We start from the raw sequence: 12,200 nt of genomic DNA, 5'->3' as shown, positions 1-12,200 counted from the left end.
GCTAAATAAGTGAATATTTGTTTATTCATTTATATGATTTAACTTTCCTAACCAAAGTGTTTTTCCACTGGCTTTAGTGGTCATCTTAACCTTTTTTGTATCATTCTATCAAAATGTTTCATCATCTTAAATGAGCCTGCTTTTTTTAATTTCATTTTCTACTTTTTAAATGAGCATAACCACAAATATAGCAATAATCAAAATCTGGTGTTTAACTTGCCATTGTAACAGACAGGGTCACCTTGTATTATCACCTAACCTGGATGCCACCTCCTTGTTGGTTTCAGTGGTTTATGATGTTTACATTATATCTGGAGGAGCAGATGAAATGAACTGTACGCCACAAGAAGCTGTAAGGTAGCAAGGAGATCTGGACAGTGGATGCTTTGTGAACTATCCTGTCAAGAATAGTGGAATATGAAGGTGTTATTTTCACCAGAAGAAAAGAAAATCTAAGATGCTTGATGAAAACATGCTACTTTACTCTACCTAACTACCAAGTAGCTGGCAAAAAACAAACCCTTCAGTGGATCCCAAGACTTGCTCTTTCTAGGATTTGCAGCATTCAAGAAGATATGGTCGAACTGGATCTGATGTGTATCACAGGATTTATTTCATTTCAGTTCATTTGGAAATGTGACTTTTTTGAGGTCCCTTAAGATTTATGCTGAGCTTTCTATCTACAATATTTTGAAATGCCCAAATCATTTGGCCAGCAAGCAGCTCTGCTTTAAGAACATTAAGACGGGCATGTACTAAAGTGCTCAACAAAAGTTTGAACAAGCGATGTTAGAACCTTGTGGCACTAGTAATATCTTTTTATTCTTGCTGCCTCTGTTCCTTTGCATTAAGTATCGGTTCTAGAGATTGTTATTGGTTCTTCATTCTATTGCCATATTTCTCCGTTTGCCAACATCAGTTTACAGAGTGGCACTCAGTGGGCAAAACTGGACGGGATGGATATCAAAGAATGTTATTTGGATCTAAGTTCTCTGCATGGTTACATAGACACCATATCCCTCTTAATGAAAGCAACAGTTTTAACTTAGGCCTGAAGTTGGCCTTTGAGAACATGCCTGCTTTTATTTTCACAGAAAACATTTCATCACTCTTCTTGTGGTCTCGTCAGTCCAGGATTAATTAATTTTTTTTTTACCGCAATAATACTGGCGTTATGATCAGGAAACCTGTTGCAGAATAAGGGTTTATCCCACAGTGCAACACATATTAAAGGCTGTTTTTATCAATAGAAACTTGACTTTATGATTTTAGTGTCCGTCAAGAAGGATATTACTGAAGATATCTGGACTCCACTTGAGGAAGGGTTACTTGAGTAATGATATCTGTGACTATATGGCCTATGGACTCTTGAATACTGCTTCTGAAGACACTAGTGTTCTGTCTTCTAGGATTCCTAACAATTTTCCAGTTTAAAACCAAAGACAATGGGCTATTTATCCATTTCAAAGTTAATACAGTGAGGCGTAAAAATACAGGCAAGGTTTTCTTTACAATTTTACTGGACCAGAATGCTCTGCTCATGTGCCTGTCACATGAACAACAGATTTTGCAGGAGAGAGATTTGTGCTGGGGATCTTTCTTTCACAGCCATTCATTAAAGGTTACATCAGCTGATCCGTTGTGTAAGTCAAAAGCAGGCCCATATGTGGTCTGTCTTGAAAGGCATTTATTCAACTGGAATTTTTTTTTTACCATATTAATCCTTATAAGAATACATTATTTATTAAAATATAACCTGTGTCTGTTATATGTTTTGTCACATATCGGTGCCTCCATAACAACTGTGCCTGATGAGTAACAAAGCTAGAAAGGCCATATAAAACTGGCCATACACTTAGAGATATATGCTCGCTGGGTAAGGTTGGAAAAATAGGGTTGTCGAATTGTTGGTCGGGGCCAATACTAGGATCTTATTTTGGGCCTGTGTTGGAGCGAAGTTTGTATCAACATGTCTATGTGGTCCTCTCCAAATAAGCCAATATTTGCTTGGGTCATCAAATTAGTAAAATCTTATTCTGACCATATTTCAGGCTTGTATAGATCCAATCTACATGCCAATGTGATCCTGACACAATGGGATTTTTAAACCTACCTGTCTGATCAGCTGCTCTCTTGAGCACTGCATCAAGGAGCCAAAGTGGTCCCTGACCCAATGAGAAAATCATTCCTGCCCGATTTTCGACCAGATATTGATGGTTGAGTCCCGTCTGCGGCAGATAAGCAGGTGAATCATTCTAAAGGACTTATATCGACAACTGCCGATTTGGCTCCTTTGGTCCAATTCAACAGCTTTTATTTGCCCATGTATGGGACACTGGCGGGCCAACCTGACCGATACCTGGCCAAAAAGCAGTGACTTCACCAAAACGAGCATATCATTCTTTGTATGGCCAGCTGTAACTTAAGGGGCTAGATGCCAACTTATATTGGCCTGTGTATGATCATCTTTAGTCAGTTCTGCCACTAGTAGATTTATTGACTTAACCCTGTATGTGCTGGGTGCCATCAAGTAATCTGTTTCTTTTTCTGCTGCTTGCATTCTGGTCCTTAAATTGGTAAAGGAGCTGTACTGTCCTTGATTAACATGATCACGTTCAGTGAATGGTACCTGTACTGAACATATTTTTTGCCTGTTTTAATCATGAAGAATCTTTTTTTTTTTTTTATTTCTTACGCTAAACAGGGTTATTGAAGCTACTAAAAGTTTGATCCTTGCAAGCTAGATAGATTACCAGTGCACAGATATTTCCTATTGCGCAATGGATTCCTGCTTGTCTGAGCAGTGGTTATCTAGTTTTATACCTCGCAAGGACCAAACATGGAATATCGTCAATTTCCCTGTCTAGCTTTTTTTTCTTGTTTAAAACAGGCAAAAGCTCTATTCATTGATTTCATGTTAAGCAAGGAGTATACTGCCCCTTTAAGGTATTTTTTCTAATAAAGGCAAGCAATTACACACCTAAAGGCAATTACTCATTGCTGTGCAAGAAGATGCCACCCTAGGTTGCAAAGTATATATTTTATGGAGGCAGTGTAATGTAATAAACAAGCATAACAAAACAGACACTGAATTAAGAATATACATTTTTTATAAAATAGATTTAAATTTAGGTGTGTAAAAAAATATTTGCACATAGATCATCTTTAACACAGCACATATTGGGGTTTTCTGACCAATTGGCCCATGGGCTGTATAGCCATGTACACTTCAATCTTTGTACCTTCTGGTTTTCTTTATCTTCCAACTACTGCTGGCACTGATAGGCAAGATTTGCTGTTTAGGCAGACTATCTGTTTTCAAAACTGCCGACTGAGGGTTCCATACATATAGCCATGATTGTAGAGTAAAGCTGGTCATACGTGCACTGATTTGTTTGGGTATTTTTCCAGTAGGTGTATGCTAGCCCAGACATCTGACCAATATCTAAATACCATAGATAGCGGTTGGTCCCTCAATCAGGTAGATTTAAAATCATCGGACAGTGAAGTAAAGAGGAGCTTTGACAACTCTTTGCATTGTGTTGTTTTGGTCATTCGGGCCATCCATCTAAATAAGTGCGATAGGCGGCTGTACTGTATGTGTGTGAGTGTGGCCCTTCATACAGTATCAGGGCATTTAGCTTGATATCGTCCAGTGTACATCCACCTTCAATCTTACACTATTTACTTTCAGCCATTCCATAGTGATTTGTGGCAACTTCCACTTCCATTTCACACGTTTAATCAAAAAAAGCTCAAATAAGCGATTCAGATCTGGTTTTGTCAGCTGAAACCTGTTTGCATTGGTATTCTTGCTCTGTATAGGATTGTGTTCTTAGGTCCCTTTAGTGAACATCTTCAGATGAACAGAGAAAAATACTTACTGGTAATGGTTCTCATCATGGCAGTCTCTTTCTGATGCCTCGTTACTTTAGTTACGTTGTTTTTGTCAATCTATAATCTATTTGGATATTGCTTGGTTTCTTTTGTCTTAAGCTGGCCATACACGCCAATAATTTTGTACGATATTCGGTGCGTGTATGGAAACTAGGCGAGCCGACCGATATTGCAGAAGGCTGCTGATATCGACTCGCCAATTGGGTGGGTTAAAAGATTTTGATCGGGCGCCTGAGCAAAATCCTGCCTTCAGGGCTGAATCCGGCAGAAGGAGGTAGAAATCCTATTGTTTCTACCTCCATATCTGACCATTCAGCTGAATGTCAGTGGAGGGTTGGAACGATGGTTGCATGAAAGATCGAAAATCGCCACGTGTGTGGCCAGCTTTACAGCTGTGGAATATATTGGTGCTTTACAAACTCGATAATATTAATACTTGTTTGTATCTGATTGAGAGAAGGGGGTCAGTAATATTTGTGGTGTCCTTGGGAATGGGAGCTGTAGTCCGTTCTATAGATTATATTATGTAACGGTAAGAAAAATGGGGACATTTTATCACCATTTTTAACTTTTAGAGAAAAATTTAGTTCAGGCGCAACAGCAAATCGCATTTCTTGGGCTGCGATTTGTAGATGTTTCTCAGTTTTTCTTGCCTCTTCTTGGCAAGACATCAATTAATATTATATTTCTGTACCATTTCTAAAATTGGGCTACCCTTCACTATCCCTCTCAGCAGTTTCTTTCTTTATGTGGGAGTCGGATATTGATTGACAGGTCAAATACCTCACTGGCTAGTGTTCCCTTTGCATAGACAATGTATAAGTGCTAATTGTCATTAGTTGCATGTTGTGAGACAGATTGCTTAGGGGGGCAGTGAAAGTTTATTGCCATGACATGAAATTTCAGATTTCATTTTTATAGCATTTCCCCTTATAATTCTTATTGCAGAATGCTGCTGTCTGCCAAAAACAATAAAATGATGTAGTGATGCACTTAAGCCATGTTTTAGTTTGGCATTTGGGCGAATCCTTGCACTTTTTGCAGGTTTGCAGTTTAGCTGAAATGAATCCAAACCTTTGTGTGCCTTTAAATCTCTGGACGGCCAGAACATGGCAATTTTTTGATCAGCATGAAAAAAGTTCTTTAGGGATGCAAAATAAGGGCTGTGATTGGGTTTTTGTAGCCCAATGTGGACTGGCAGCCTACAGAAGGCTCTGTTTCACATTAAACATGGTCTTTGTGGCTCCAAAACTTGTATCCAAGCCAGAAATCTAAAATGGGCACCTACTTTGGGGCCACTGGGAGCAACAATAAAGGGGCGGTGAGTAACATATTGCTCCTGAGCCACTGGTTGGGGGTCACTGCTTTAGAAAATGAGCTGTTTGAGCAGGTACAGCTATTGTATAACGGCCTTTAGCCGCAGCGAGCAAATCCAGTTACATGAAGCTGCCGTGCACTCTGTGCTCCATTTTGCTTTACTCTGGAATTAGATATCTGCTGTAAAACCTTCAGAAGGAAGTTGCCTTGAGAGCCACATTTACATTCAAGCCGGTGAGATGGCATATCAGGGAGATTAGTCGCCCTTGACAAGGGAGATTTGTCGCGGGTGACTAATCTCCCTGTCTGCCACAGCCCTTCGCGGTGAGCAAATCCAGTTACATGAAGCTGCCATGCACTCTGTGCCCCATTTTGCTTTATTCCATTAGATATCTGCTGTAAAACCTTCAGAAGGAAATGAAGATGTAAAGAAAAGAGAAGCCTTACCCTATTTACCACAGAGCAAAGTGGTTTTTAATAAAGACATGGCATTAAGGAAAACAAATGTAATGTTTTAACATTTTTGAACCATTATGTTAAAATATAATTTGAACTGTTGCCATATTATACCCATGCTTTCAAAAAAATATCAATAGAATAATTGAGTGACAGAATAGAATTTTCATTGGTTTTTACAATTACAGGTATAGGACCCGTTATCCAGAATGCACGGGACCAAGGGTATTCCGGATAAGGGTTCTTTCCGTAATTTGGATCTTCATACCTTAAGTCTACTCAAAAATCAATAAAACATTAATTAAACCCAATAGGATTGTTTTGCCTCCAATAAGGATTATTTATATCTTAGTTGGGATCAAGTACAGGTACTGTTTTATTATTACAGAGAAAAGGGAATCATTTAACCATTAAACCCAATAGGGCTGTTCTTCCCCCAATAAGGGTTAATTATATCTTAGTTGGGATCAAGTACAGGTACTGTTTTATTATTACAGAGAAAAAGGAAATCAGTTTTAAAATTCTGAATTATTTGATTAAAATGGAGTCTATGGGAGACGGGCTTTCAGTAATTCGGGGCCTTCTGGATAATAGGTTTCCGGATAAGGGATCCCATACCTGTATTATTTTTTTTTCTTAAGAATGTACAAAAAGGAGGGGGCCCTCATCCATCTCATGTCGAAGGTCTCAGCCCGTACAAAATAGTGAAAAAACATTTCTATTTTATTCTTTTAAGTGAAATAGCCAGTAGTTTTTTATGAGACTGTCATCATGTTCATGTGGCGAATCCTAGGTAGGGCCTTGTAGGCTGTGGTACTCGGAACTCTGTCATTGTCATTCTAACGGTTCTGTTAAACAGAGCATGCAAGGCATTGTGGGAATCTCCAGTGGAGGGGAGCTGAGTGCTGCTGTGTTGTTTCAGTTGTACATGTCAGGACAGGCAGTGGGGGAATATCAAGGGAAAGACAGTTACAAGTATATTCATTTAACTAAAATAATCAAACTTTTTAATAATGCATATGGAAAGTTGGATCTTCTTTTTAAATTTGGGTAGTGAGTCTACTGTCTTTGTACTTCCAAAGCATTTAGAGATTTTATTATGAACAAACCCTCAAACATTATGTTTTCCTCTTGGCCAGTTGCCTGCGTTGCTTATTATAAATATGCCACAAATACTTTTGTAAAGAGAAATACATGTTGATTATCCAGCTCTCTTTAAAAGCATATTTTGCTAATAACAGATGAGCATATAAGGGTGGGTTTCAACTTTGTCATCCTGGAATGTAACATTAACCCCCATTGGTTCATGAAACTTGCCAGCTGCTCTTGCCAGTCTTTCAGAAGATAAATTCAGGCTTTCCCTAGAGGTCAGTGGACCAGCAAGGCTTGGCATCCCATAATTTACCTGCTTTTGAAGATGTTCAAAAGCATAAGGATCAACTCATGAAGTTGACCATCAAGCCCAGACTTCAATAACGCACAGAGAAACCATTTGTTTTTGGATCTAGATTGCAGCTTTAAATTTGGAAATTGAGATAGGGAGATAAGGCGTCAGTGACGTTCCTCCTTCATTAATTTGTCTCCTACAAAATAGAAGACAATTTTTGGATTATTCACAAACATTTTTGAGATATTTTTGATCTTTGTTCTTAGTGAAGATACAGTGTATTATTAAGAGGTTCACCATAGGCTGATACTGTATCTTTATTGCTTTATTATTGATTCAAAATGATAGTGGGGCATTGTGGAGAGAGAGTGGATGTATCTATTCTGAGCATTACAATGAAGATCAGTTCTATGCACTGGTCAGCTCCTCGGTATTTAGCATCTGCCTTTAAAGGGGCCTCCTTGGCCTTGTCGGTATGGCCATCTTTTGTACTCTTTTGCAGCCTACTCCGAGTACAATTCTCTGTATGTTTCAGTAACTGTAGCCTGTATTGATATGGTTCTGGCATTTTCTGTGTTTATGTTCATTTTGAAATTCCTAACCAGTGAGCTGCAATCATTAGGTGTCCAGTTTTTGGAATGGCAGACTAATTTCTGTGTATCTTCCATTTTTTTTTTACATTCCTGAGTGGATCTTTTATATAAAAACTACTGTCACTACTTTCATGAAGGTCTAGGTTGTAATGGAAAATCGGGTCCAAGCACACCCCTCGTGTATATTTCATGCTACTGAATGCTCAAGTTTGAGGGCTGATTGGGATTTTCTGGGGAACACAATTTTTTGACCCGGTGTCCTCTCTTTGACTACTTCCCTACCTGGTAGATATTTGGCGATATTAGTGCAAAACTTCCTTCCCAATTTTTGCCTCTTTTGAAAGTGTTACGTTGGGTACATCCCTAAGATCCCAACCATTTAATAAGCTGTTTGATCTCTGTGCAGTATCCAGATAAAACTCAATTTTATAAGAACCCATCTCTCTTAATATTCCATTTGATAAATCTCAAAACTTTTAGTCTGGAAAAGTCAAAGTCGGATATATTTGAGCATTTCTTTTAATGTGATTTTTGTCAAATCACATAAACACGTTATCCAATATTGGTACTGCTTTTGGTGATCTGCTTTTCTGCTGCTCCATCAAACCACAAAGTGAAGTATATTTAGTAACCAATCTAATTATAACTGTATTTTGGAATGAAAATGATCCATTTAATCCCTGGTCTAATCACTGGGACTGTAAATTGATGGTGCTGACTCTACAGTCCAAATTAAAGATAAGAATCCACGGAGAGAGTTACTCGCGATAGATCTCTGCTCTGAAAAGGGTTTCCATTGGCAGCAATAGAAGTCGTTGGTGGAAAGCCCTACACATCGCTTCAGTTTCGCAAAGTTGCCTGCAGAAGAGTAAGCAACTTGCTCTGTGGGTTCTTACCCTTAAATTAACTTTTAGTATGTTATAAAATGCCCTATTCCCAGCAACTTTGCAGTTGGTTTCCATTATTTTTGAGTTTTTCAATTATTTGCCTTTCTCATCTGCCTCTTTCAATCTTTCAAATCAAAAACTATTGCTTTATGTGGCTGCAATTTATTGTTATTATTTATCTTTCTATGCAGGCCTCCCTATTCATAATCCAGTAATAAATCACTGCCCGATTGCTAGGGTAAATAATAGCAACCAGATAGCTGTTAAAATTAGGGATGCACTGAATCCCGGATTCAGTTCAGAATTCGTCCGAATCTTTCAGTGTGGGTTCGGCGGGTTCGGGCCAACCCAAAAAAGTGGGTTCGGTGCATCCCTAGTTAAAATGCTACTGCTGGAAAGCAGCGTAACAAAAAACGAAATAACAAAAAATAAATAAAACATGAAGACCAATTGCAAATTCTTAGAATATTCAATGTCTACATCATTTTAAAAGTTAATCTAAAGGTGAACTACCATTTAAAGTGCGTATTTTATGCAATCATGGGGATTTTAATCCGCCAACCATTAGGTTATACATTATTGCCTTTTGTTTCTACCTCCATATCTGGTAATTCAGCCCTGAATGTCAGTGGAGGGAACGAACAAAATTGGTACGTGGTTTGTGTACTATAGATGAATGATTTGTGTGATTAGAGACCTGATGGTAAAAGAACAATACAATCCGGAAACATTTTACTCCCCTCAGGGAGAACAGCGGCAGTAATGTTAGTATATTAGTATACAGGGACACTGGTACATATTACAACTATATCAAACCTTGTAAAAATGGCTGCATAAATTCTACTTATAGGAAGATCTATTAATCTATGTAAGAAAATGGTCTGCGTGTAACTTAATCAGGGCAACTAATATAGCAAGGAACTGTACTAAAGGGTTGTGTACCAAAGAAATGCATTGTTTTCTGCCATTTTTTACATTTTCAGGAGCACACCAACTACTGTGAGTACAATGTCTTAGTCAGATACCATTCAAATTGTCTATTGTGGTAAATATAAAATGCTATTGATGTGTTTAAAACATTAGTTTTGGGATTATTGTGTCCTTAATATAATAAACTTGAACATTAAATGGACTCCATGTTTATTGCTTATGCCTGTTTTTAATCAAGTGTATTGGTTCCATGTAGATATAAATATATTATACATTTTAAAAGCAATAGCTGCAGGTTTATTTCCAGTTGTCTTTTATTATTAAAGTTACCCTTTACAGTTCAGCTTCAGTATGTTATAGATCACTGTATTCTAAGCAATTTTGAAGCTGGTCTTCATTTCTTATTTATCTGCCTTTCTCTTTGACCTTTCATTACCAACACATTTAAAATGCTATCTATGGAGAGTGATCCCAGAAAACAAGACTGACTTTAATAAATTAGATTTCTGGTAAAAAATTTTTCCATTTTTGTTTTATTTAGGCCCTGTCTAATTATTTTTCCCTTATAAAAGAACTAAACCCTAAAAATGAATGTGGCTAGAGATGCTATATTTTATATATTTTGAACTTCACTTTCAGCATATCTATAGTAGTAATGATCCAGGCCTTATATATAGTTATAGTTGTCACAGGAGCTCCCCATCTTGAATTTTGTAAGGAGTGTCACTGGCACTGCACATGCTCAGTGGGCTCTGGCCAGTTATTGAGAAGCTGAGCTCAGGGGTCGTTGCAAATTATCAAGGAGAAAATGAGGTTGGCCTATAATATAAGATGATGCTACAGGGCTGATTATTCAGTTCTGATGCAGACTGCACTGGTTTGAGCTGCCATGTAATGTGAACCTGAGTGAAATATTTATCAGCCTTACATGGTGCCATTTATTTTATATATTTACTCTGTATGGTGAGTGGGCCCCTAAGCTCAGGTAAGTGCCAGCAGCCCAGAGCATGTGCAGTGAATTAGCAAAAAGAAGATGGGGGGCTACTGGGGCATCTTTGGGGGCACAGACCTTCCCTTCTAAAGGGCTGTGGGTGGAGCAGAAGCCCCAAACAGAATGTGCAGCATTTCTGCCCTATTTCTTATTTAAGGTTTAGTTCTCCTTTAGGGCCAATGGCACATTGTTTGATCTGTACCCTTCCTCTCCCTGAATGCGTGCGTGCTGATTGGCCCAGTATTCGCCCATCATTGCACACACACTGCAGATGTCTGCATGGAAACATTAAACTATGAATTTTCATGACAAAATGTGCTGTAGGGCTGATCCTGTGCATGTTGGCACACACGCATTCAGGGAGACCAAGGCAAGGGACCAGTTTCCCCCCCACTGGTCACCAGTGCGTCATTAGCCAAAAACCACTCACAAGGTCATTTGTTGTTTCAAAGGCAAATTTTAGAAATGGTCAACAACATTTTTTTTTTTTAAAAGTCCTCTGAGAAAACAACTAGACCAGCTGCAGCCCATGTACATAATAGCAAAAGCGGAAGCTGGACCTTTAACTGATCATTTCCATTTCCCTTGTATATCCGTGGCAATATTACTGGTGCTCCCAGTTTGCAGTGCTGCACGGCTTGCTCTGGGACTGCCTTTCTGAGCTCCCTGTAAAAATGCACAGAATTGTTCAAGAGTTTGGTCATGTATTTGTCAATATTATGGAGTCGTATCTAGTATGGAGCATCTTTCAGAAGTATTTTTATCTGAAATCAATTAAAATGGTATAATATGTCCCCATTCCCCTATTCCTACTCACTATTGCATATCTCTACCCATTATTAGAGTAATGGGAACAGGGATCCTTATTGTTTGGAACCCCTACAGTCATTTGTATGGTTCTTCTGGCCCTGTAAAGCAATGTTTCTCTCCTCTCTAATTACAATCTGTCTCTCTGACAAGTAATTTAAAGGCAGTGCTGCTCAGAACCATCAAGAAACATGAGACTGGCTATAGGGGGTGTGTTAAATTCACCTTTAAAGGGGTTGTTCAACATTGAGTTTAGTTTTAGGATGATGTAGAGAGTAATATTCTGAAACAATTTGCGATTGGTCTTCATTTTTTATTTTATTTTTTTTATTATTTCGCTTTTTGTTCAGCATCTCTCTAGTGTGGAATTTCAGCAGCTATCGGGTTGCTAGGGTTCCAGGTACTTTACCAACCAGATAGTGGTTGAGAAATATGAATAGTAAGATAAGTAATGATAAGTAACAATAAAATTGTAGCCACACAGAGCAAAAGTGTTTTGTCTTCTGGGGTCAGTGACCTCCATTTCAAAGCTGGAAATAATCAAATTGTTTAGAACTGAACATTCTATGACTTATAAGAAGTTAATTTAAAGGTGAGCCCCCCTTTAAAGGAACAGTTCAGTGTGAAAATGAAACTGGATAAAATAGATACTGTCCAAAATGAAAAAAAAACATTTCTAATATAGTTAGGCAAAAATTTAATCTATTAAGGCTGGAATGGACAGATTTCTAACATAATAGCCAGAACACTACTTTCAGTTGTCTAACGTATTAGTTAGTCAGTGACTTTAGTGGGGGCCACACGGAACATAACTGTTTAGTTAGATTGTGAGCACGCAGGTCAGATTCAAATGCAAACTAACTAAACAATTATGTCCCATAATCCCCCCCCATTTAAGTCACTGATAGGTTACTGACTGCTAACAGCTTAGAGGG

The 12,200-nt window shown here is 38.2% G+C and overlaps 1 protein-coding gene across 1 annotated transcript in view; it reads left to right on the top strand.

Moving 5' to 3' along the window:
- Positions 1-12,200, top strand: part of cstf3 (cleavage stimulation factor, 3' pre-RNA, subunit 3) — a 45,619-nt gene that overhangs the window by 17,005 nt on the left and 16,414 nt on the right. The gene's annotated exons all lie outside the window — the stretch shown is intronic.

This window comes from Xenopus tropicalis, chromosome 4 (assembly GCF_000004195.4).
Source record: "Xenopus tropicalis strain Nigerian chromosome 4, UCB_Xtro_10.0, whole genome shotgun sequence".
NCBI classification, from domain to species: domain Eukaryota; kingdom Metazoa; phylum Chordata; class Amphibia; order Anura; family Pipidae; genus Xenopus; species Xenopus tropicalis.
Note: the sequence above shows the minus strand (reverse complement) of the source record. Positions and strands in the feature narration are given on the sequence as shown.